Source organism: Hyperolius riggenbachi, chromosome 7, assembly GCF_040937935.1.
Source record: "Hyperolius riggenbachi isolate aHypRig1 chromosome 7, aHypRig1.pri, whole genome shotgun sequence".
Lineage (NCBI taxonomy): Eukaryota > Metazoa > Chordata > Amphibia > Anura > Hyperoliidae > Hyperolius > Hyperolius riggenbachi.
This window is the reverse complement of record NC_090652.1, coordinates 167,377,647-167,403,786: the sequence shown is the minus strand read 5'-3', so window position 1 is coordinate 167,403,786 and position 26,140 is coordinate 167,377,647. Positions and strand designations below refer to the sequence as shown.

At 42.8% G+C, this 26,140-nt stretch overlaps 1 protein-coding gene across 4 annotated transcripts in view; it reads right to left on the bottom strand.

Moving 5' to 3' along the window:
- TMEFF2 (transmembrane protein with EGF like and two follistatin like domains 2) overlaps positions 1-26,140 on the bottom strand; it is a 1,019,708-nt gene that overhangs the window by 464,293 nt on the left and 529,275 nt on the right. The gene's annotated exons all lie outside the window — the stretch shown is intronic.

The window sequence follows — 26,140 nt, the reverse complement described above, 5'->3', positions numbered from 1 at the left end:
AAATAGATGCAAGCAATGCACTGGCGAGGTGATCAGGGCTGGGGTCTGAGGGCGTTCTAGAGGGGGGAAATAGATGCAAGCAATGCACTGGCGAGGTGATCAGGGCTGGGGTCTGAGGGCGTTTTTCTGTTCTCAAAATGACTGTTCAGGGGTATAAGCATCTGCAAATTTTGATGACAGGTGGTCTATGAGGGGGCAAATTTTGTGGAAGCGGTCATAAGCAGGGTGGCCTCTTAGATGACAGGATGTATTGGGCCTGATCTGATGGATAGGAGTGCTAGGGGGGTGACAGGAGGTGATTAATGGGTGTCTCAGGGGGCAGTTAGAGGGGAAAATAGATGCAATAAATGCACTGGGGACGTGATCGGAAGGGGGTCTGAGGGGGATCTGAGGGTTTGGCCGAGTGATCAGGAGCCCACACGGGGCAAATTAGGGCCTGATCTGATGGGTAGGTGTGCTAGGGGGTGACAGGAGGTGATTGATGGGTGTCTCAAGGTGTGATTAGAGGGGGAAAATAGATGCAAGCAATGCACTGGCGAGGTGATCAGGGCTGGGGTCTGAGGGCGTTCTGAGGTGTGGGCGGGTGATTGGGTGCCCGCAAGGGGCAGATTAGGGTCTAATCTGATGGGTAACAGTGACAGGTGGTGATAGGGGGTGATTGATGGGTAATTAGTGGGTGTTTAGAGGAGAGAAGATCTGCGGGCGATCTATTGGTGTGGGTGGGTGATCAGATTGCCCGCAAGGGGCAGGTTAGGGGCTGTTTGATGGGTGGCAGTGACAGGGGGTGATTGATGGGTGGCAGTGACAGGGGGTGATTGATGGGTGATTGACAGGTGATCAGTGGGTTATTACAGGGAATAACAGATGTAAATATTGCACGGGCGAATTGATAAGGGGGGGTCTGAGGGCAATCTGAGCGTGTGGGCGGGTGATTGGGTGCCCGCAAGGGGCAGATTAGGGTCTAATCTGATGGGTAACAGTGACAGTTGGTGATAGGGGGTGATTGATGGGTAATTAGTGGGTGTTTAGAGGAGATAAGAGATGTAAACAATGGATTTGGGAGGTGATCTGATGTCGGATCTGCGGGCGATCTATTGGTGTGGGTGGGTGATCAGATTGCCCGCAAGGGGCAGGTTAGGGGCTGTTTGATGGGTGGCAGTGACAGGGGGTGATTGATGGGTGGCAGTGACAGGGGGTGATTGATGGGTGATTGACAGGTGATCAGTGGGTTATTACAGGGAATAACAGATGTAAATATTGCACGGGCGAATTGATAAGGGGGGGGTCTGAGGGCAATCTGAGCGTGTGGGCGGGTGATTGGGTGCCCGCAAGGGGCAGATTAGGGTCTAATCTGATGGGTAACAGTGACAGGTGGTGATAGGGGGTGATTGATGGGTAATTAGTGGGTGTTTAGAGGAGATAAGAGATGTAAACAATGGATTTGGGAGGTGATCTGATGTCGGATCTGCGGGCGATCTATTGGTGTGGGTGGGTGATCAGATTGCCCGCAAGGGGCAGGTTAGGGGCTGTTTGATGGGTGGCAGAGACAGGGGGTGATTGATGGGTGGCAGTGACAGGGGGTGATTGATGGGTGATTGACAGGTGATCAGTGGGTTATTACAGGGAATAACAGATGTAAATATTGCACGGGCGAATTGATAAGGGGGGGTCTGAGGGCAATCTGAGCGTGTGGGCGGGTGATTGGGTGCCCGCAAGGGGCAGATTAGGGTCTAATCTGATGGGTAACAGTGACAGGTGGTGATAGGGGGTGATTGATGGGTAATTAGTGGGTGTTTAGAGGAGATAAGAGATGTAAACAATGGATTTGGGAGGTGATCTGATGTCGGATCTGCGGGCGATCTATTGGTGTGGGTGGGTGATCAGATTGCCCGCAAGGGGCAGGTTAGGGGCTGATTGATGGGTGGCAGTGACAGGGGGTGATTGACGGGTGATTGACAGGTGATTGACAGGTGATTGACAGGTGATCAGGGGGGATAGATGCATACAGTACACGGGGGGGGGGGGTCTGGGGGGGGGGTCTGGGGAGAATCTGAGGGGTGGGGGGGTGATCAGGAGGGAGTAGGGGGCAGATTAGGGACTTAAAAATAAAATAGCGTTGACAGATAGTGACAGGGAGTGATTGATGGGTGATTAGGGGGGTGACTGGGTGCAAACAGTGGTCTGGGGGGTGGGCAGGGGGGGGTCTGAGGGGTGCTGTGGGCGATCAGGGGGCAGGGGAGGGGGAAATCAGTGTGCTTGGGTGCAGACTAGGGTGGCTGCAGCCTGCCCTGGTGGTCCCTCGGACACTGGGACCACCAGGGCAGGAGGCAGCCAGTATAATAGGCTTTGTATACATTACAAAGCCTATTATACTTGTTACATGCGGCGATCCGGGTGCTAGTAACCCGCCGGCGCTTCCGAACGGCCGGCGGGTTACAACGAACGGTGGGCGGAGCCAGTCCCCGGCGGCTGATCGCGTCACGAATGACGCGATCGCCGCACAGCCACTCCCGCAGCCGCCCCCGCCGATGGGCGTATTGCGGTCGTTTGGGCCCGGTCTTTGCCGCCGCCCATCGGCTGGGGGCGGTCCTCAAGTGGTTAAAGGATACCACAACTGAAATGTGACATAATGAGATAGACATGTGTATGTACAGTGCCTAGCACACAGATAACTATGCTGTGTTCCTTTTTTTTTTCTCTGCCTGAAAGAGTTAAATATCAGGTATGTAAGTGGCTGACTCAGTCCTGACTCAGACAGGAAGTGACTACAGTGTGACCCTCACTGATAAGAAATTCGAACTATAAAACACTTTCCTAGCAGAAAATGGCTTCTGAGAGCAAGAAAGAGGTAAAAAGGGGAATTTCTTATCAGTGAGGGTCACACTGTAGTCACTTCCTGTCTGAGTCAGGACTGAGTCAGCCACTTACATACCTGATATTTAACTCTTTCAGGCAGAGAAAGAAAAAAAGGAACACAGCATAGTTATCTGTGTGCTAGGCACTGTACATACACATGTCTATCTCATTATGTCACATTTCAGTTGTGGTATCCTTTAAGGGGGTTAAAGCCCACGGTCCTCAAGTGGTTAATGAAAGTTCATTTAGCGCACAGAGGAAGCAAAGCTGCTGTGATTTATTTTCTTTGAGGCATTACACTGTTTGAGGTAGTTGATATCCTTATAAGATTTATTTTTACTGATTATTTGGTGAAATTGTATGATTTTCTTAAAATAAGGTATGCATTCCTGCTTGCCACTCTTTCAACGTCAACCTGTAAAATAGTTCAAATGTCCTTGCTTTTTTTTAAATATTTCTTCAATATTTTCATTTTTGAAACATACAGTCTGCACAACCCTTCGATCACCTCACTTATTCTCTATCATTTTTGAATTTCAGCATAGTAAATATTATACCTTTTTATGCTGGTAAAACAAGCTTCTGTTCTTTACTGTTTCACATGTTTTAAGACATTGAAATACTATTATACAGTGTATGTTCTGATACACTAAAAATGGTAAAAATATTCTTTGATAAATGAAACTAATAAGCCATGAAAAATGTAAGTCTTAATTATAATCCAGCTAAAGCAAATGCATATTTTCAAACTTCTGAATGCCTTAATAACTTTAATCGCATTTGAATCACATTTGTTTAACCACCTGAGCGGTCTGGACGAGCTCAGCTCGTCCAGTACCGCCGGAGGTCGCCGCTCAGGCCCTGCTGGGCCGATTTTCATGAAATAAAGTGCAGCACACGCAGCCGGCACTTTGCCAGCCGCGTGTGCTGCCTGATCGCCGCCGCTCTGCGGCGATTCGCCGCGAGCAGCGGCGAAAGAGGGCCCCCCTAGCCGCCTGAGCCCTGCGCAGCCGGAACAAAAAGTTCCGGCCAGCGCTAAGGGCTGGATCGGAGGCGGCTGACGTCAGGACGTCGGCTGACGTCGATGACGTCACTCCGCTCGTCGCTATGGCGACGATATAAGCAAAACAAGGAAGGCCGCTCATTGCGGCCTTCCTTGTTTATTCTGGGCGCCGGAGGCGATCGGAAGATCGCCTCCGGAGCGCCCTCTAGTGGGCTTTCATGCAGCCAACTTTCAGTTGGCTGCATGAAATAGTTTTTTTTTTATTTAAAAAAAACCCTCCCGCAGCCACCCTGGCGATTTAATCAGAACGCCAGGGTGGTTAATTAGATTACATACCATGTGGTTTTCATAGGACTGCAGTAAATTGACTGTGAACAATATGAAATCACAATTAAATACCAAGGACTTTTGATTTTATCATTGCAATTATTTTACTGACTTTCCTTCACCTGAGGAGTTTTGGGGCGAGTAAGTAAATCAGTAAATATGCTTTAGGTGTAAACACTGGCATACATTTGGCTTGATTCATTAACCAGTTCACCCCCAAGGGTTTTTATCCTAACGGACCAGAGCAATTTTCAGTTGTCAGCGCTCCTCCCTTTTATTCCCTAATAACTTTATTACTACTTATCACAAGAAAATGATCTATACCTCGTTTTTTTCGCCACCAATTAGGCTTTCTGTGGATAGTACATTTTGCTAAGAATTTTTTTATTCTAAATGCATTTTAATGAGAAAAACAGAAAAAAAAGAAAAAAAATCATTATTTCTCAGTGTTCAGCCTTTATAGTTTTAAAATTAAACATTCTCCTGTGGATAAAACAAACACGTTTTATTTGCCCAGTGGTCCCGATAATTAAACCGTTTAGATTATGTCCCTACCACAATGTATGGCGACGGTATATTATTTTGAAATATAAGTGGTTATTTTTCTGTTTGTTCTGGCCATAATTACAAGCCCCTATGTAATAAATTAAAATTAATTTTCCCCCATAAAATATAGAATAAAAAAAGCTGAGTCCCTAAGGCAACTATTTTTTTTTTTTTTTAAGCTGATTTTTTTTTTTACAAGTGTTTTTTTTGGGGGGGAGGGTTGGAAGTGTAATTTTATTAATGATGTGTATATACTTGAAAATGTATGTATTTTGTAGGTGTAATATACTTTTTGGCCACAAGATGGCGCTAGTGAACACTCATAGGACGTGTTCACTTTTTTTTTTTTTTTTTTACACACTTTATTAAACTGTTACATTTCCTGTTTATGTGAATGGACGTAGCCGCTGTTCGCGGTCACGTCCATTCACTCCAGGCACTGCGATTGGGTAGAGGACTGTTCAGTCCTCTTCCCCAATCGCCCAGCACGGGATCCCGACGGTAATGGCGGCGGTAGCGGCGGACACACGGCGGTAGCAGCGGCGGGAATGCGCGACGTATTAAAACGTCATGTTGCTGTTAATAGCGGTAAGCATGGCGTTTTAATACGTTAGGATGGCGGTAAATGGTTAAAGGGTGCTAACACAGTTAGCATGCCTAAAAGCTTTGCATGTGCAAACTAGGGTGCTAAGTAGTTTGCACGGCAAAGCTGTTACTATTTGCGTGCTATTTTAGCGCGTGCAAAAGTTTGCACGCGTACAATTTTGCGCTCAGTGCTTTGTGTGCAAAATTAGCCGCTTCGCGTGCAAAGTATGATTATCATGCTACTTAGCATGTGAAGCGACTGATTTGCACACGAAGCGGTGCGCGCAATACTTTGCGCGCGCAAACTTTTGCACGCATATTAGCGCATGCAAAGCCAGTTTGTAAGTGCTAAGTGGCTTTTCACTAGCGTGCTAACACTTAGCACACTTTTGTGAATCAAGCCCATTGTGTCATAATTCTGCACGTTCCTGTGCACAGCAAAGCACAGGGTGTGGTTCACTTATTCAGCATTATGACGCAATCCTGATAATGCAGTAGTTTTCAGATTGTTTCACTACCTTAACCTTATGCAAATGTAATCTATCAATAAGGTCATTTCTTCAGGGAATTCATAAGATCTATGACATCTATGAAGTAAGAAATATGAATGCACTCTGACTGGGTAAAGCGTCAAAACATTGGTCCCCATGGCTGCCACCAAAGAAAAATGCCACCCAGATATGCTGCATGTGCTGCTGAATAGAACTATACCAGTACTGGATGTCTCATATTTTCCATTCATAAAATGGCTTCTGTTATATGTTGTCACCTGTGGATATTTTTTGTTTTCCATTAATTAGGAGAATTGTTTTAGAATTGTTTTGACACTTATAAAACTCACTAGTAATTATGCCCATTCCATTATCAACCGCTGGGTGGCCTCCCACTGCACTTCGCTTGTGCAGCTACTCGCACGTGAAGCGACCACAGCCGCGGCCCTGCACAAGCACACTATGGTGCCGGGTGGCAAACATGGATGCAGGTGGATGCAGACAAATGCAGTTTTATTATATAGGATGATTTGCTTTTTGGAGTGCTTATGAATGCTAATTGTTGATGTTTTGAAGTTACTCAATACTGGCAGGCATCATTATTGCTGTAATGGCATTATCTCTCTCATCACAATCTAACAACATTTGTCAATCAAGCAGTAAAAATAATGTATGGAATGCCAGGTTTGTATGGTCAATGACCTACTCTTATCCAATTGAATTTTGCTCTTACGTTTTTACTGAGGCGTTAATTTTTTTTATCTAAACACAATTTATCAGCACTTAGCCCATGAAAAAGTACTAGAAAATAGCTAAAAAAAAGATAATATTAAACTTATTTGAGTATTTTCTTGCATGCTGTGAGCTTCAAAGGTATTTTATTCACCTGTCTGTAATTGTTAAAAAGCTTAAAGGGAAGGTTCAGGGAGGGAGGTAAAAAAATAAAAATCAATATCCACTTACCTGGGGCTTCCTCCAGCCCGTGGCAGGCAGGAGGTGCCCTCGCCGCCGCTCCGCAGGCTCCCGGTGGTCTCCGGTGGCCGACCCGACCTGGCCAGGCCGGCTGCCAGGTCGGGCTCTTCTGCGCTCCAAGGCCTGGCACTTCTGCATCCCACGCGGGCGCGCTGACGTCATCGGACATCCGCCGGGCTGTACTGCGCAGGCGCAGTAGTTCTGCGCCTGCGCAGTACAGCCCGGCGGACGTCCGATGACGTCAGCGCGCCCGCGTGGGACGCAGAAGTGCCAGGTCTTGGAGCACAGAAGAGCCCGACCTGGCACCCGACCTGGCCAGGTCGGGTCGGCCACCGGAGACCACCGGGAGCCTGCGGAGCGGCGGCGAGGGCACCTCCTGCCTGCCACGGGCTGGAGGAAGCCCCAGGTGAGTGGATATTGATTTTTATTTTTTTACCTCCCTCGTGTAACGATTGGTGTCAACACGCAGAGAGAATCTGATTATTGGTGGGCTGCAGACTCACCAATAATGCAGATATACACCAGATTATGAGTGATCTGCAGAATCACTAATAATTCAGGTATGTCTAACCTCTGGACACCTGAGGAATGAGTGTATGATGTAAAAGTAACACTTTGAGAGAGAAACGCCAGTGAAACTGGAGCTAGTAAGAAGAAGGGAATTCACCCTTGGCTGTGGGTGAATCCCTTAGGCCAAAGGCTCCCTAGGAGAGGGGCCCAGGCCTGGTGCAGGAAGCCCTGCTGCTAATAAGAACAGTTAGCCCTATCTGAATGTGAAATCCTATCTCACTTCACCCTAGTGGCGAGATAAGGAAGTAAAGGTATACAGTGCTAGTCTTGGGTGTGTGGTCCGTAGTACAACACCCTGGAACTAGTCTAAAGCATAACATAGAACTGACACAGTACCCTAGTCTTGGGTGTGAGGTCCGTAGTCACAACACCCTGGAACTGGTCTAAAGCATAACATAGAACTGACACAGTATCCTAGTCTTGGGTGTAAGGTCCGTAGTCACAACACCCTGGAACTGGTCTAAAGCATAACATATAGCTGACACAGTATCCTAGTCTTGGGTGTGAGGTCCGTAGTCAAAACACCCTGGAACTGGTCTAAAGCATAACATATAGCTAACACAGTATCCTAGTCTTGGGTGTGAGGTCCGTAGTCACAACACCCTGGAACTGGTCTAAAGCATAACATATAGTTAACACAGTATCCTAGTCTTGGGTGTGAGGTCCGTAGTCACAACACCCTGGAACTGGTCTAAAGCATAACATAGAATAACATAACATGAGAGGGTAATCTAGCTCAGTGTGGATTCTCAGGTCCTTCGTGGTTCATCCACACTGTAGGATCTGACTGCGGTCTGTGTGCTAACACATGAAGCATTTGCAACGGCAGACGATGTGAGACTGAGGGACAAGTGGTTATATAGTGCAGCGCTGGCCAGCGCCTCCCAGTCCCTTTCAGCCAATCCACATCCATCCCTGGATCAGCTGACCAGCGGGGTCAGCTGATCCCTCTCTGCTTCCCATAAAGCTTCTGCCTAGCTGCGCGCGCGCGTGTATTCCTCAGCCTATGTGCACAAGAAGGCTGTATCACATCAGAAACATGTCGCGCGCGTAAACCGCCGGAGCGGACGCGGAAACAGCTGCCACGCCGTCAGAGCAGGCCATTCAGCAATCCCTTACACCTCCCTGAACCTTCCCTTTAAGGGTCATTTATATTAGTAAAATGTTGCATAAAGTTCAGCATCATAGATTCTTTACAACATAAATCAGTACACTTTCTAATTATTGCAGTAGGAGCAAATGTTTATGAGCAGATAAGTTGCACAATTGCTTCAGAGCACTTATTCAAATGTATTGGATGCCGGTAGTTCAATGTTACATGGTTGTAACCATGACCCTGAGAGGGTCATCAAAGGAAGTCAAGAGAACTGGTGTGAACATTAGGGGCACCATCAAAGTTTTGCTTGGGGGCCCATGATTTGCAGTTACGCCCCAGTGCGAGTGTGTGTATATGCATGTGTGTGTAGTAAAGTAGAATGAACTTCCGGAAGATCCAGAGGAGCGATAAGAATTGTACTGTGTATAGTTGGTGCAGCTCTGAATTTCCATGCAGGACAGCTAGGATATATGGAGACAAAGGCCTCGATTTATAAAGCATTACCGCATGCGGTAATGCTGAAAACAGCTGACTTTACCGAGCACTTAGGAAAGTGTCAATTCATAAAAGCAGTTACCGCATGAAAAGCTACAATTACCGAGCAGTGAGGTAAATTACCGACTTGAGTGGGAAATATGTCAGTAAATGTCAATTCATAAACGTTAGAACATGCGATAACAGGCTGAAAAATTACTGGTTGCTCTGGGCTGGCGATAGGAGAGTGATAGGAGAGCAGTACCACTGTGAAAGCCACAAGCGGAGGGGATAAGCTGTGACTGAGAGGAACAGAACCAATAGAAACAGCTCATGTCTACTTCAGGTCCTACTGATCCGATGCTGATAGGAACCGCAGGCTTAGAGGGTGGAACAAAGGTTTCTACCACCCATGTAGTGAACAGAGAGAAAGGAACAAATAAAGTTTCCCTTGCAGCCCTTCAGCAGGTTTTAACCTCTTCAGTTCCTGATAGATGCTTTCCCTATACTAGTTGCTTATCTTCAAAGCAGGGCATGTGTGACGTCTCCTAAAAGTTCATTTAAGCTGTGGCAATTAAAGGGGAACTGAAGTAAGAGGTATACGAAGGCTGCCATATTTATTTCCTTTTAATCAATACCAGTTGCCTGGCAGCCCTGTTGGTCTATTTCTCTGCAGTAGTATCTGAATAACACCAGAAACAAGCATACAGCTAGTCTTGTCAGATCTTACTTTAAAGTCTGAAACACCTGATCTGCTGCATGCTTGTTCAGGAGCTATGGCTAATAGTATTAGAGGCAGAGGATCAGCAGGGCTGCCAGGCAACTGGTATCGATTAAAAGGAAATAAATATGGCAGCCTCCGTATACCTCTTACTTCAGTTTCCCTTTAAATAAAATGTTAAGAGAGACTAATAGACAGATTCAGACCCGAACAAAGGCAGTATAACAAACAGTATAGTAAAGCATGCACATCTAAACGGATGTCGGGATGCATTGTAATGCCCTCACTGCACAGAGATTTGTCTATTGAAGTGGTAAATTACCGAACTTTAATTACACCACTGAAATTTTTTATGAATCAGCATACCAAAGTCTAAAAAACCGAATGTGGTGATTTAACAAGCATTTTGCATTCACCACACACAGCTCTATGAATCGAGGCCAAAGAAGGAGAAAGCACACTCAGTGTGTGAATTATGAAAAGTGGCCAGCCGACTGTAGAATGATCTCACCTCAGTGTAGTGCTGGTTAGCCCGTATGAGTGTACCAGCTCAAAGGCTTTGTCCCTTTGAGCCAGGGACCCGGCTAGTGGCAGTCGGGTACTTTATAAGCATGACAAATCTGCTGTAACAAAGGGTAAATTCTAGCTGCAATTCTGAAGGATCTGATGAAAGTGTTTAGAACTAGGGCCCATTCTTCTTTCAAATTTCTAGAATACTTTAATTCTATCTAGCATACCACAGAACTGAGTATTAAGTATTGTACACATTTACAGGTATTTTTAGACGTAACCCATTCCTTTATAAACTTAATGTACTTTAAAAGAGTCAGTCATCCAGAAAAGATGAAAATGAGGACTCCGACACCTAAAAGAAAAATTGCTAGTTGAGTTCACATTAGAATTCCTCCAGATGTGGTGCACAGCGGGAATGCAGCTGAATTTAGACAATGACAAATTATTATTATATATTACCAAATAAAGAAATGTTACAAAAAATAAACTAAAACAAAATGAGTTACATATATAACAAAATAACTGCTTGATTTTTTAAATTGTCATATCGTGACATATGACTGAAGCAGCACAGGGTCTTATCTACTGTATGAATATTTAAATGTATTAGGTTAGTTCGACCTTGGTTTTTGTTGTAACTAAGAGACATTTTTTATGGCCATGTGACCTTTACTGTATTTGCAAGACTATGTTCAGGCAAACATTTAGGAAAAATAAATTAATTACATTTAAAATGCCTGTTTTCTTCATTTGTAAGCCCTTCTTCAGCAGATCCCTTTTATAGTTGCTCTCTGCTTCAGTTTAGTTTTTTTGTCTTTCAAAACAACCTTATGGTGCCCATACACGGTACAATAAAAATGGTCAATTTTCCTGTTTATTCGACCAAAGCGATAGAATCAAATGAAATTTAAAACTAATCTTTTTTAAATTCAAGAAAAACAAAGGATTATCCTGTTTTTTCAATAAAAATCCAATCGGACAAGTTGGAAAGCTCATTATATTCGATCTAACGGCATAATCTAACAAAATTATCTAATCGAAAAAAAGAAAAAGTTGTACCATGTATGGGCACCATTAGACTGATGGGTCATTGCTTTTCAGGCATTTGAAGGCTTCTCTTATTTTTTCAGTTACAAAGTCTGAGTCCATAAACCATTCACAAAGTCTTGCAACCAACATGCCGAAAATGCAGTCTCATAAACTCCGAACTTGAACATTTAGTTGAACTTTGATCCCTACTGTGATACAGGTTGATGCATGTGCTTACATAGCATTTTTTAACCTTCACAAATTACTATAAAGCGCTCTTTTTAGACGTTCATCTGTGGAAAGACATTTAATTAGACCTGATAACACTGATATTTAAGCCTGTGCATCCTGTTACAAAGAAGAATTCAACATAAATAAATATGAAGGGACGATATGGCACAAATACAGTGGCTTGCAAAAGTATTCGGCCCCCTTGAAATGTTCCACATTTTGTCACATTACTGCCACAAGTATGAATCAATTTTATTGGAATTTCACATGAAAGACCAATACAAAGTGGTGTACATGTGAGAAGTGGAACGAAAATCATACATGATTCCAAACATTTTTTACAAATCAATAGCTGCAGAGTGGGGTGTGCGTAATTATTCAGCCCTGTTTGGTCTGAGTGCAGTCAGTTGCCCATAGACATTGCCCGATGAGTGCTAATGACTAAATAGAGTGCACCTGTGTGTAATCTAATGTCAGTACAAATACAGCTGCTCTGTGACGGCCTCAGAGGTTGTCTAAGAGAATCTTGGGAGCAACAACACCATGAAGTCCAAAGAACACACCAGACAGGTCAGGGATAAAGTTATTGAGAAATTTAATGCAGGCTTAGGCTACAAAAAGATTTCCAAAGCCTTGAACATCCCACGGAGCACTGTTCAAGCGATCATTCAGAAATGGAAGGAGTATGGCACAACTGTAAACCTACCAAGACAAGGCCATCCACCTAAACTCACAGGCCGAACAAGGAGAGCGCTAATCAGAAATGCAGTCAAGAGGCCCATGGTGACTCTGGACAAGCTGCAGAGATCTACAGCTTAGGTGGGGGAATCTGTCCATAGGACAACTATTAGTCATGCACTGCACAAAGTTGGCTCTTATGGAAGAGTAACAAGAAGAAAGCCATTGTTAACAGAAAAGCATAAGAAGTTCCGTTTGCAGTTTGCCACAAGCCATGTGGGGGACACAGCAAACATGTGTAAGAAGGTGCTCTGGTCGGATGAGACCAAAATGGAACTTTTTGGCCAAAATGCAAAACGCTATGTGTGATGGAAAACTAACACTGCACATCACTCAGAACACACCATCCTGACTGTCAAATATGGTGGTGGCAGCATCATGCTCTGGGGTTGCTTCTCTTCAGCAGGGACAGGGAAGCTGGTCAGAGTTGATGGGAAGATGGATGGAGCCAAATACAGGGCAATCTTGAAAGAAAATCTCTTGGAGTTTACAAAAGCCTTGAGACTGGGGCGGAGGTTCACCTTCCAGCAGGACAACGACCCTAAACATAAAGCCAGGGCAACAATGGAATGGCTTAAAACAAAATATATCCATGTGTTAGAATGGCCCAGTCAAAGTCCAGATCTAAATCCAATCGAGAATCTGTGGCAAGATCTGAAAACTGCTGTTCACAAACGCTGTCCATCTAATCTGACTGAGCTGGAGCTGTTTTGCAAAGAAGAATAGGCAAGGATTTCAGTCTCTAGATGTGCAAAGCTGGTGGAGACATACCCTAAAATACTGGCCGCTGTAATTGCAGCAAAAGGTGGTTCTACAAAGTATTGACTCAGGGGGCCGAATAATTACGCACACCCCACTTTGCAGTTATTGATTTGTAAAAAATGTTTGGAATAATGTATGATTTTCGTTCCACTTCCTCACGTGTACACCACTTTGTATTGGTCTTTCTCGTGGAATTCCAATAAAATTGATTCATGTTTGTGGCAGTAATGTGACAAAATGTTCAAAACTTCAAGGGGGCTGAATACTTTTGCAAGCCACTGTATCTGCATTGGTTGTGTTTAAGCTTTTTTTATGCACATTGCTTGATACTTTAGGCACTGATCTGATATGAACTATCTATCTATCTGTCTATCTATTTATCTAGGTATTGATATCAGAGATTATTTTCTCTGCTCCTGTTCCTACTTCAATTTTCACTTTTCAGCGCTCACCAATAACTTTATCACTACTTATCACAACAAAATTATCTATATCTTGTTATTTTTCACCACCAATTAGGCTTTCTTTTGGTGGTTCTTTTCCTAAGAACTATTTTATTCTAAATGCATTTTGTTTCACTTGTTTTTATTAAAAGTTTTACAGTAACCGAGAAGTAGTTATACATCATAACAGTGCTTACAGGGGGGTACTATCAGAACAGTATCAAACAGGAATTGCGTATAATATTGAGGAAGAGATACTTGCAGGATAAGAAATAAAAACATCCATGTACAATAAGGTGCATTACCACAGTGTCCAACATTGTCAAACAGTTAGGAAGAACAGCAAGAAAGCTTATGAGTTATCTGCTTCACTTCCATTAAGCAGTATCTAAATTTCAATGGAAATGCAAGGACTGAAAGTCGAACAGGAGAAACTCCAATACAGTAACAGAAAGGGAGTCTACCATCCTACATTAACCCTCACGGCCGGGTGGAGACTACCTTTGTCAACAGATTTAGTACTCATAAGATAAAGGACCTGCCCTCCTGTGAGATCAGGCCTGCGTATAAATTATAGTGAGTCTGAATTACTTCAAACTGAGTACCAAATGCGATGAAGAGTCACTTAAAGAGAATCTGTATTGTTAAAATCGCACAAAAGTAAACATACCAGTGCGTTAGGGGACATCTCCTATTACCCTCTGTCACAATTTCGCCGCTCCTCGCCGCATTAAAAGTGGTTAAAAACAGTTTTAAAAAGTTTGTTTGTAAACAAACAAAATGGCCACCAAAACAGGAAGTAGGTTGATGTACAGTATGTCTACACATAGAAAATACATCCATACATAAGCAGGCTGTATACATCATTCCTTTTGAATCTCAAGAGATCATTTGTGTGTTTCTTTCCCCCATGCACTGAAGTGTCAGGCTGTTTCTTCCTGCAAACAGCTTTGCCCTTGTTTGTAATTCCTCAGTATGTGAAAGCCCAGCCAGCTCGGAAGACTATTTATCCAGCTGATTAGAGCAGCTTCTCTCTTCTCTCTTATCTAAATAACACACAGGCAGTGTGCATAGAGGGGCCAGGAAGGGTGAGTTCATAGCAGAACCACAACACTGAAGAACTTGGCAGCCTTCCAGACACAGGCCGACAAGTCTGACAGGGGAAAGATACATTGATTTATTACAGAGACTGTCATAGTAGAAAGTGCTGCAGTTAGCCAGAACACATTAGGATAGCTTTTGGAACATGTAGGATGATAAAAATTGCATCCTGTTTTTAGTTACGGAGTCTCTTTAAGTGGGGTAGAGAGCATAGTAATTGCAAGTTAATTATCTTCGGCAGATTAAGGATAGTTTTTCTACTGCGTTTGTAAATGACCACTATCTCTGCATTGGGTAGCGATGGGGTAAGGAGAGAAAAAGGTCAGAGGTGGAAAAAGGAAGAGTAGATAGATGAGGGCAGAGAGGAAAAGAGTAGGGAAAGGGGGCGAAGAGCCCAGAGACGAAAGAGTCCAGAGACGAGGGTCGTTCGAGTTCGACTTTTCATAGAATATATATGCGTACATGAGGAGTCGCCTGAGAAAGCTCATTGGTTACGTGTCAGTGTAATTTGTTCAGGACTTAATAGGTAGTTGATAAGAGGATCCCAGATTTTATGGAATTTCTTCATGCTGTCATTCATATGAGCTCTCAGTTTCTCAAAGAACAGTATATTGGCAAGTCTCTGTTTGATAGCCTCAAAACACAGAGACCGAGTGTTCCACGCTGCCGCTATTTTAATTTTAGTTACAGTAAAGATATAATTGAGAAGAGCGTTTTGCGCAACAGTTAGATGTGGGTAAGGGCAACCCAGTAAGGCATGGAGCGGTTTTCGTGGGACCGGAGTATTAATCAATGATGATGCCCAGGTACACACTCTGATCCATAGCCTACGCACTTTTTTTCAGTTCCACCATATGTGAGCAAAGGATCCAGCCGTATCACATCCTCTGAAACAGTCACCCGAGCACCTCGTATTGTACTTGGCTACTCTTTGAGGGACTAGATACCATTTAAGTAAAAGTTTATAATTTACCTCAACCAAGTCCGCATTTATTGATATCTTAGGGATGTTATCCCAGATGTCGCACATTTCGGTGATTCTAAATGCATTTTAATGGGAAAAATAAGAAAGAAATGGAAAACATTCATTATTTATCAGTTTTTGTCCATTAGAGTTTTAAAATAAAATGTGCTACTGTGGATAAAACCCACACATTTTATTTGCCCATTTGTCCCGGTTGTTATAACATTTAAAATATGCCCCTAGTACAATGTATGGTGACAATAATTTATTTTGAAATAAAGATGCATTTTTAAGTTTTGCGCCTGTCACTAATTACAAGGCTTTATGTGCAAAAATAACAGTAATATACCCTCAGGACATACTCATTAAAAAAGTTGAGTACCTTAGGCAATTATTTATGTATTTAAAAAAAAATAAAAATAAATTACAAAAAATAATAAAATAAATAAATAAATATATTTAGTAGTTCTGCGCCTGCGCAGTACAGCCCGGAGGACGTCCGATGACGTCAGCGCGCCCGCGTGGGACGCAGAAGAGCCCGTCCGTGGAGCGCAGAAGAGCCCGACCTGGCAGCCGGCCTGGCCAGGTCGGGTCGGCCACCGAAGACGACTGGAAGCCTCTGGAGCGGCGGCGAGGGCACCTCCTGCCTGCCACGGGCTGGAGGAAGCCCCGGGTAAGTGGATATGGATTTTTATTTTTTTCCACGTTACCCTGAACCTTTCCTTTAAATGTAAAAATGCGAATGCGAATATTTATTTTTTAAAAATTTGCATTAAACGTGAACGGCAAACAGACAATGTTCACCAGGAACTATTCACAGGTGAACTGTTCAGGCCATCTCTACCCAGAACATCTAGTTTCCTTAGTAGGTCTGTGGTATCATGTATATAATTTGCCATGTTCCTCACTACGGGTTTCAGCATGCTGTTGAGTCATCTCAAGATATTTTCTGTAAGAGTACCAACGCCTGAAACTGTTGGTCACCCCAGGTTATCCTCTTTGTGTATCTTGGGAAACATATAGAAAGTTGCTGGTATCAATCTCATTAGGTGTTACAATGTGGCTGAAAGTTGTTTTATCATGAGCTATGAGTTCCTTTCTGTATTTAGCAGTGGGATCACAGTTCAGCTGTTTATAGTGGCAGGTGTTTAGGAGTTATCTTTTTGCCTCCTTTATATAGTCAGTGGTATTCCATAGGCGTACGTTAAAAAGGGGCGCTGGGAAAAAAGGGCGCCGGGTTTTTAACGATAAGCATGGCTAACGTTTAAAATTGTATTGTACTGTTTTTCGTTTAAAATTATTGTTTTTTAAAGTTATAAATCATTAAATAATGTGCATTAAATCGGCAATTGTAAAAACGTTAATCTTTCGTTTAAATAGTGAAACGTATAATAACGTTTAAAAAAAAAATTACTAAGTAACCCTCCCTGTACCTACCCCTAACCCCTAGACCCCCCTGTTGATGCCTAAACCTAAGACCCCCCCTGTTGGTGCCTAAGTAACCCTCCCTGTACCTACCCCTAACCCCTAGACCCCCCTGTTAGTGCCTAAACCTAAGACCCCCCTGTTGGTGCCTAAACCTAAGACCCCCCTGTTAGTGCCTAAACCTAAGACCCCCCTGTTGGTGCCTAAACCTAAGACCCCCTGTTGGTGCCTAAACCTAAGACCCCCCTGTTGGTGCCTAAACCTAAGACCCCCCTGTTGGTTTTTTCGTTTAAAAATAATGTAAAAAAAAAAAAAAAAGTACTGTTTTTCGTTTAAAAATAATGTTTGGAAAAAAATATTGTACTGTTTTTCGTTTAAAAATAATATTTAAAAATGTATAAATCATTAAATAATGTGTAATCATGAGAAACAGTAATAAAACATTAAGTCTCCGGGCGCCGCTTTTAAAACGTTAGTTTTCTCCGGCGCCCTTTTTTCCTATCGGGCGCCCATTAAACGATATTTATTATAGGAGTGAATGGCGGCGCCCGATTTGTCCACTAGCCTCAGGCGCCCGAATTTACTGTACTATTGCACCTCCTTTGTTAGCTGGTTATATGGTGATGTCCTTGTTGATTCTTAGAGTCCTTATAGCCTTCTTTTCCATTGACAATTACTCTTTGCTTTCTGTCCATTAGCCATTTCCTTATTCATGCACACAGATTCTTCCCCAGCCCTTGCATCCTCAAATACTGTACCAGACTGTAGTGGGGAACAGTATCAAAAAAATGTGCAAAGGGGGGCGTGGCCTGCACGCAGAGAGAGACGGACGTCTGCTAGCTAAGCTCCCGCTCTAGCCTGCAGCAAAAGCGGCCCTAAGCATGCACCAAACGGGGCAAAACCACCACCCGGAGCCAGAGGAAATGGTCCTCGAGCTGGATGCCACAAAAAAGAGGAAGAAGACCCAGCAAAGACCACAGAAAGTCACGGACTTCTTCGCTCCCAGGTCGGATCAGCACAGCCAAGATGGCGCCAGCGCCGCTGAGTCCCTCACAAGCTCTGATGCCATTCCGGATTCCATGCGGAAAGCTCCGGGAGAGACGCAGCTCTCATCTCCAGACACTGCATCACCGTTCCAGATCCCGGTGAAGTCCAAGCCAAGGAGAGAGGACGATCTCTCACCCAGCAATACGGTAGGCCCTGAATCAGCCTCCAGCACACCTCCCACGCAGGCTCAGTCCCCCATAGAGGCCTTCCCTGCATCAGATCAGGCTGCTTCCCAATCCTACATTAAAGACATTTTGATCTCTTTTAAGTCCGAGCTGCTGTCACATATCTCCTCTTTAAATGCGAATCTACATCAGGAGTTAGCATCCCTGGGAGAAAGGGTTCACAGATCAGAAACACAAATCGGTGAATTGTCCAGGGAACACAACAAAATGGTCGACATATCTGAGACCCACTCCTCTGATATTGACTGGCTCAAATTTAAAGCAGCAGATATGGAGGACAGAAATAGACGGAACAATTTGAAATTTAGAGGCATACCTGAGCAGATCTCTAACAAAGAGCTCAAACCCTTCCTAAAATCATTAGTTAAAGCCACTCTACCTGATACATCAGACATCGAGCTTACAATAGACCGCGCTCACCGCCTCCCTAAGCCAGCTCATCTTCCTGATGCTATCCCTAGAGACGTCATTGCCAGGTTTTTATTCTACCAAGTGAAGGAAGACCTAACCTTTGCTATCAGAAAATCTGGAGCCCTTCCAGACCCCTACTCCCATATCCACATATACAATGACCTCTCCCCTTTCACATTGCAAGTAAGAAGAGAACTCCAGCCGTTCACTAAAGCCTTACAAGCATTACAGATCCAGTATAAATGGGGCTTCCCCACAAAGTTGCTCTTCTCTCATAACAACAAGCACTACTCCATCGCTTCCTCTGATTCAGGAACAAAACTGTTTAAGCAACTAAAAATCCAGGTCCCGGAGATACCAAGACGCCCATTGAACCACGCTCCATATAGCAAAGTCTCCCCGGATTGGCGCACTAAAAGCTAAATGCCTATGCAGGCTCAAGCTTTTGTGAACTTCTTTTGTGAACTGCTCCGTCATCCTCTGAATGGCCGTTTTTGTGTTTAGACACACAAGCTCTGCTACAGCTATAATAAGTTACATCTGCCCCCCGTGCAATGTTGTGTGGGACCAAGAACTCTGCCACACCTCTGATTTAATCCTAACATTTCTCAGGTGTTGTGTTGTTACTTTATGTTTCCTGACGATGTTATGCTGTACAAAGTTGTATTTGTTTTTCTATCTTATGTTTTTAGGTAAAATCAACCCCCCTCAAGGTGACCACCCTCCTATTTGCCCAGGCCCCAACATCTCACTGTCTCAAAGACCCCAATATCGCACAGTAGTAACCTCCCAGATATGTCTTTAAAAATAACGTCTCTTAATGTGAGAGGGTTGAATTCAGCATTTAAGAGGCACTGGTTTTGGAGAGAAATGCTCTCATGCGCAACCCAAATTATAATGGCCCAGGAAACCCACCTCATTGAAAAAGATACTCATTACTGTACAAATAACAAATTCCCTAACATCTACCATAGCACGTTCCACAAAAAAAAAGAGGGGTATTACTGGCCTTTCATAAAGACTTGAAGATACTTCCCCAACAAATTATCTCTGACAACAAAGGCAGATACATAATTTTTATTGGACAAATTAATGACCAGACCTTCACGTTAGTCACGCTCTATGCCCCAAATCAGGGTCAAAAGGCCTTCCTGCAGAAATTATGTGATAAAGTAAACAAGATCAAACAAGGCCGAGTCCTTTATGGCGGTGACTTCAATGCAATCCTCTCGAGATCTGATTCCTCAGCAATTACCGCTAGGTCACCTATGATGATTGATAAACAAGCGAAATGGAATTCTTTATACGATCCCTGGAGGATTGCACATGATAACGAAAAAGATTACTCGTTCTTTTCAAATGTACACAAAACATATTCGAGGATTGATTTCTTCTTAGTAGACAAAATGCTTCTGCAGGAAGTCCTGACTTCAGAGATTGGGAGTATAACGGTTTCAGACCACGCTCCGGTCCATATCTGCATTAAAAATGGTGTCACTTCCCCAAAACCGGCATTCTGGAGATTAAACAGCACGCTCCTACTAGAAAATAAGTTTGTGTCCGCGCTCAGGGGGGAAATTCGAGAATTTTTTGAAATAAACTCTAAGCCTGAAGTTAGCTTAGCCACAATTTGGGCTACCCACAAAGCATACATTAGAGGCGTCCTCATCAAAGAAGGAGCCACAGCTAAAAAGAAAAGAGCTAAAATTTATGACGAAATTTTAGCACAGATAAAACAAAAAGAACAACTTCTCAAACAGAATAGTTCGCCTATTCTTGAAAAAGAACTCTTTCTGCTCCGCAACCAATTGAGAATCCACTTAAACCACAATTATGACTATTTATTACAAAAAGCCAATCTAAATTTCTATTTCCAAGGGAACAAACCAGGAAAACTCCTGGCTAGAATGCTCACTCAGAGGAGAGTCAAAACTACCATTCATTCTATGGTACACCCTGCCTCCAAAAAGACAATTTCTAACCCAAAAGACATTGCAAATCTATTTAGCGAGTACTACGCCACGCTTTACAATATTAAAAAAGACCCGTATACCATTCAACCCACCGAGGCGACCATAAATGCCTTCTTAGACTCTATCAATCTCCCCAAGCTCTCCGACTCCCATTTAGCGTCCCTCAACTCCCCATTCACTGAAACAGAGGTAAATAAAACAATCAAACAACTAAAGAATAATACAGCCCCAGGCCCAGATGGCTTCACAAATGAATATCTCAAAATTCTAGCAGAATCAGTAGTCCCTCAACTCACAGCTTTATTCAACTCATTCACAGAAGGGTCCCCTATCCCTAAAGAGTTCTTAGAGGCAATAATAACGGTGATACCAAAATCAGGCAAAGACCAGACCAACCCAGCTAACTTCAGACCGATTTCCCTCTTGAACGCGGACATAAAACTGTACGCCAAACTGTTGGCAAATAGGCTTATGCAAATCACCCCAAACATCCTAGATTATGACCAAGTAGGTTTTACGAAGGGGCGACAAGCCAGCGATGGGACCAGGAGAATGCTAGGTCTGTTACGCCAAGTAGAGCTCAGTCGAACGCCTTCTCTGCTCCTCACATTAGACGCCGAGAAGGCGTTCGACAGGGTTCATTGGCAGTTTTTAAAAGCTACCCTAAGCAAATTTGGTTTCCAGGGCCCTATACTTACTGCAATTATGGCCTTATATTCCTCCCCATCGGCCAGGGTCAATGCAGCAGGATTCATATCAGACCCCTTTAACATCTCAAATGGGACAAGGCAGGGCTGCCCGCTCTCCCCCATTATCTTTGTCTTAATCATGGAAACCATGGCTCAAAAAATAAGATCAAACAGTTTAATAAATGGCATTAAGATTGGTGAAACTCACCATGTCATTAGCCTATTTGCTGATGACGTTGCGTTGATCCTGTCCGACCCACTACAATCCCTAGAACAAGTGGTGAAGGACTTATCTCTTTTTTCGGAGGCCTCTTACTACAAACTCAATCATCAAAAGTCGGTAGTATTAGGCCTAAACATACCTCTCTCAGTTCAGAAAGTAATTCAGGACAAATTCCAATTTACATGGGCCGACTCTGAAACATCATACTTAGGTATAAAACTAACTGACAGAGCAGAAAAATTATTTGCCAGCAATTATATACCGTTACTAAACTCAGTAAGAAAAGAATGCACGGAATTATCTAAAGCTTGGATGTCATGGTCAGGCCGCATAGCAGCTTTCAAGATGTTTATTATGCCAAAAATTCTGTATTTTTTAGAACGGTTAATATCCCTCTACGGAAATCATATTTAGAAGACCTAAAGAAAAGTATGAACCACTTCGTGTGGAAATGTAAAAAAGTTAGGGTCCCGTACAAAGTCATGATACTCCCCAGAAAATCGGGAGGAATGGGCCTCCCGTCCATAGAAGCATATTACCACGCATCCTTGCTAGACTTAGCAAAATACTGGTGGAATGAATCGCCAACCAAACCATGGGCTAAAATGGAACGATTACAATTTAAACAGAGCCTTAGATCTATACTTACTGGTGTCCTTCTAGGAGCAAAACCCCCGTATACAGCTTTCCCCACAATCCAAGCACTCCTTATAGCTTGGGAACGTTTAATCAAACACCCACCCGACCCAAGGAATTCTCATTCCCCTATCATCCCTCTATCAGCCCTAAACCTTCTCACTCCCCATCTCAATCTTCTCCCCTGGTATAAAGCAAATATTACCTCTCTGAATGCTCTTTTCCATCCTGAAGGGCTGAGGTCATTTGCCGATCTCCAAAAAGATTACAACCTTCCCTATGCACAATTGTTCACTTATCACAGAATTTTTGACTTAATCAGATCTAGGAAAATTAAGCTCCCAACCCTTCCTAGCCATCTCCTCACGACCCTAAATTATAAAGAAACCCAAAAAGGAGGGATCACAACCTGGTATGAGGCTTTCTTATATCAAGATCCGACCCCCTTACAAAGATACGCTATGGCATGGTCTAATGACCTTCAGGTCCCCATCCTAGAACATCATTTACTACAAGCTACCAGCAAAGTACTAAAATTCTCTAAGAATAACTCACATTGGGAATTGTCTAGGAAAATAGTATTCCGATGGTATTTAACTCCAAGACGCCTGGCGACATTCTCAACAGATAACTCCCAACTTTGCTGGCACTGTAATTCGTCTATAGGTACTCTACTCCATATGCTCTGGGAATGCCCAATAATAAATAGATTTTGGCTACAGGTGGAGCACCTAATTAAATCCTCCCTTTTCAGACCCTTCCACATCTCTCCGAAGATAGCATTACTATCAATAGGTTTAGAGAACCTTCCAAAACCCATCCAACCTCGAGTATGTCATATACTCCTCACTGCTGTTTCCTTAATCACTGCCAATTGGAGATCGGCAGATCAGATCAGCATCTCTCACTTAATATCTACAGTAAGCAAAAATCTATCAATGGAAGTCAAAATCAGGGCCAGAAGTTTCAGTGATTACTCCAGCTATATCATGCCGGAAGCCTGGTCAAGATAACCTATATAGTGCTCCCCGTTCCTTCCCCCGGTGGCCACCCCTTCTCTTCCTTGCCTTGTCCCCAGGCACTAGCACTCCGCCACTAAGAGGTTAATATTAGTTTAATTCCTCTACAAGGTGATCACCTGAGCTATGCTGTTAAACTAACCTCAATAGTTATTCACACCTTCAATGCTCTGCTCTCCTTCGCTATCACTCACATAATTGTAGGTTTAAAATTGTTTATCTTTCTCGTTTGCTTCTTCTCTTTCGATTTATAAAAAAAACCAAAAATGTGCAATTGGTAACCCATTTCTTCTCCACACCATTATCAAAGCACTCAACCCATGGGTAACGTAGGCTCTCCTAGCCACCTGCATCGTTACCAATGCCTAGGTCGATACATCCAGTTGTTACCTTGGAAAGGTATGTGTTAAAACAACTGAATATTGACTGATCTAGTTGGAGTGTTTTGAATATTATATCTGAAACTATTATCATATATGTTCAGTTAAGTTTGCACATGTAATTGAACAAGTTGAAGAATGCTGTATAATGTTTAATCTTGTGCTTAAATAAAATTATTATGATGAAAAAAAAAAATGTGCAAAGTCTAAGTATATCACATCTACAGCATTCTAATTATATCTACAATAGCATTCATAAAAGCTTAGTTGAGCAAGTTAGTCAAATAAGACCTGTCCTTAGTTAACTCATGTTGATGCTTAGACATTAAATTATTCTCTGCTACGAAGTCTTGTTTAGCATCTCTTACTAACCCCTCAAATAGTTACAGGTCTATAATTTCCAGAATATGATTTGTTAAAAACATTCGGGCTTGTTCCCTACTGATAAAGCTTAAATTGAAGTGATGATATTTCAGGGCAAATCTGACTGCCATTAAAAAAGTCCTAGCTTGTTCTTTCCTGCATAATTAAAACTGAACATAAGTGTGGCTTAATTAGACCTATACATCATTTGTACATAAAAGGGTTTTTGAATGGATGCATATAGGTCCTAGCAGTCATGGTAAGTGTCATTAAAACAAAGAAAATACAAAATTATGCGGATAACCACAGAGCCAACAGTTCATTGAAATAGTATGTTAACATGTTCTAGCAAGATTAATTTTTCCATTAAAAGACAAAAGCAGTAGGGTGCCAGAACAGAATCTGCATATCATTTTCATAACTATACCATAACATACTGTAAATAATGGTATATTGTGCTAATATGAGCCAAATAAGAATTCTTACTGTGTCCCTTCACGTGGAATTATTACTGAGTGTACCAAATTATGTTACATTCAGGCATATAAAGTGAACATGACAATGGGATATACAGTTGACATCAACAGGAACTCCTTTATGAATAGATGTCAGTAACTTGGGAAAAATAGCTCTTGGATGCTCGAACAGTATAAGTGAGTTCACTAGATCATTTACATATACAATATACATATGTGACCACCACATAAGCAACAAGTCAGTGATATTCGAATAATGTAACTAGATAGAGACAACATCCACAGACTGGCATTGGTTTCATGTGTGTCAAGTTGTGACTGATTTCCATATGTTTAACCATGGTGCCTGAAAGAATGAATTTCAAAAGTTTTAACTATGGTAATAATGTCAGTCTGAGATCATAATTAGTAATGTTATTTGTAAGGAATACCTTAGATTCACTTTAAAGTTGAATTCTATAGTAAGTTCAAAACAACAGAGGGAGTAGATCTCTTATCAGTGCACTACTAGTTGCCAAAATATTCCCCACAAGGGTAGAACTGACACATCATTGGTTTCAATCATCCTTAACTACATCCTCAACTTCAGCTAATACTATTTGTTTCCAAAGATAAAGGCTATCATTCATAAAAGCAGTGCGGTAAAAAAAAAAATCTGTGCCGGAAATTACCGCATTCGGTAGTTTAGACTTCTGTGTGCTCATTCATAAAAATGTTTACAGTTGCGATACAAGTTCGGTATTTTTCCTGAACTAGGCAGGCGGTAGGCTGGCGGTATGTTTGTGTAACATGAGAAGCTGCCTGAGTTGATACATATTCTCCTCCAGAGACAGCGTTACTATAGAAGAGGCAGCCCCAGCATCCCTTTACATGTGCATTTTTTAAAAACTGCCTCTGTTTGCACTGAATCTGCGCTGAATCTGTTTATTAGTCTTTCTAAACAATCTATTTAATTGGTAGCTTAGAGGAACTTAAAAAAAATGTTACACATGCCAGGCTTTCTGATTTGAAATATATCTGAAAACAGGTACCCAAGGGGTTAAAAAAACACAGCCTTGGTATTCCGGAATGCCTTGTCTGCTCTACTCTCTCTGCAGCTGCTGCTTGGGAGGTCTGTCTCATTAGCTAAGCTGTTCTCTACATGGTTATCGCTACTTCAAAGGGAGCGGTAATCTCCGTGCTGACACCACTTGCTCTAATCTTTATGAATTGATTTATGATGACATTTGTTAACATAACCACCGCACAAGGCGGTAATTTATCGCTCTGCTCCAGAATGTCAGCTTTTCATGCGGAAACAGCCTTTATGAATAAACACTTTGCTAAGTGCTCGGTAAATTCAGCTGTTTTAAGCATTTCCGCATGCGGAAATGCTTTATAAATGATAGCCATAATGTTGCACACATTAGCGTAAGCCCTCTGCCTCCTCCTGCGTAGCAGCAGAACCTATTGCCAGCCTGCAGGGTAGTGATGTGTCTGTACATCGTCAGCCCTGCAATTTCACCTGAGTATCGGGTCCCAATCCTTGCTGGATGACATGCCTTATACATGTGCACAAGGCTTAAGGCAGGAATAAACATCTTCTAAGTGCTTTTGTAGAACCTTCCCAGGAAAAAGGCTACAAAGTAGCAACCATCAATTGTCCTGCAGCTCTTATTTACATTCCCCTCCCCCTCTTATTCTCAGTTATTGTAACAGTTTAGGATTATTTTCATAATAAAAAAAGCTCCCTCTGACCTAAAAGTTGCTACCAAGAAGATGACATAAAAATGCAAATAGCTGCTGCCTCCACTAGCTATGGGGGGAATCATATTTTCGACCAAAGGCAGGTAAGATTAGCATATTTACAATACAGAGTTGGGAGATAAACAAGCTATTTCATAGGGCACAT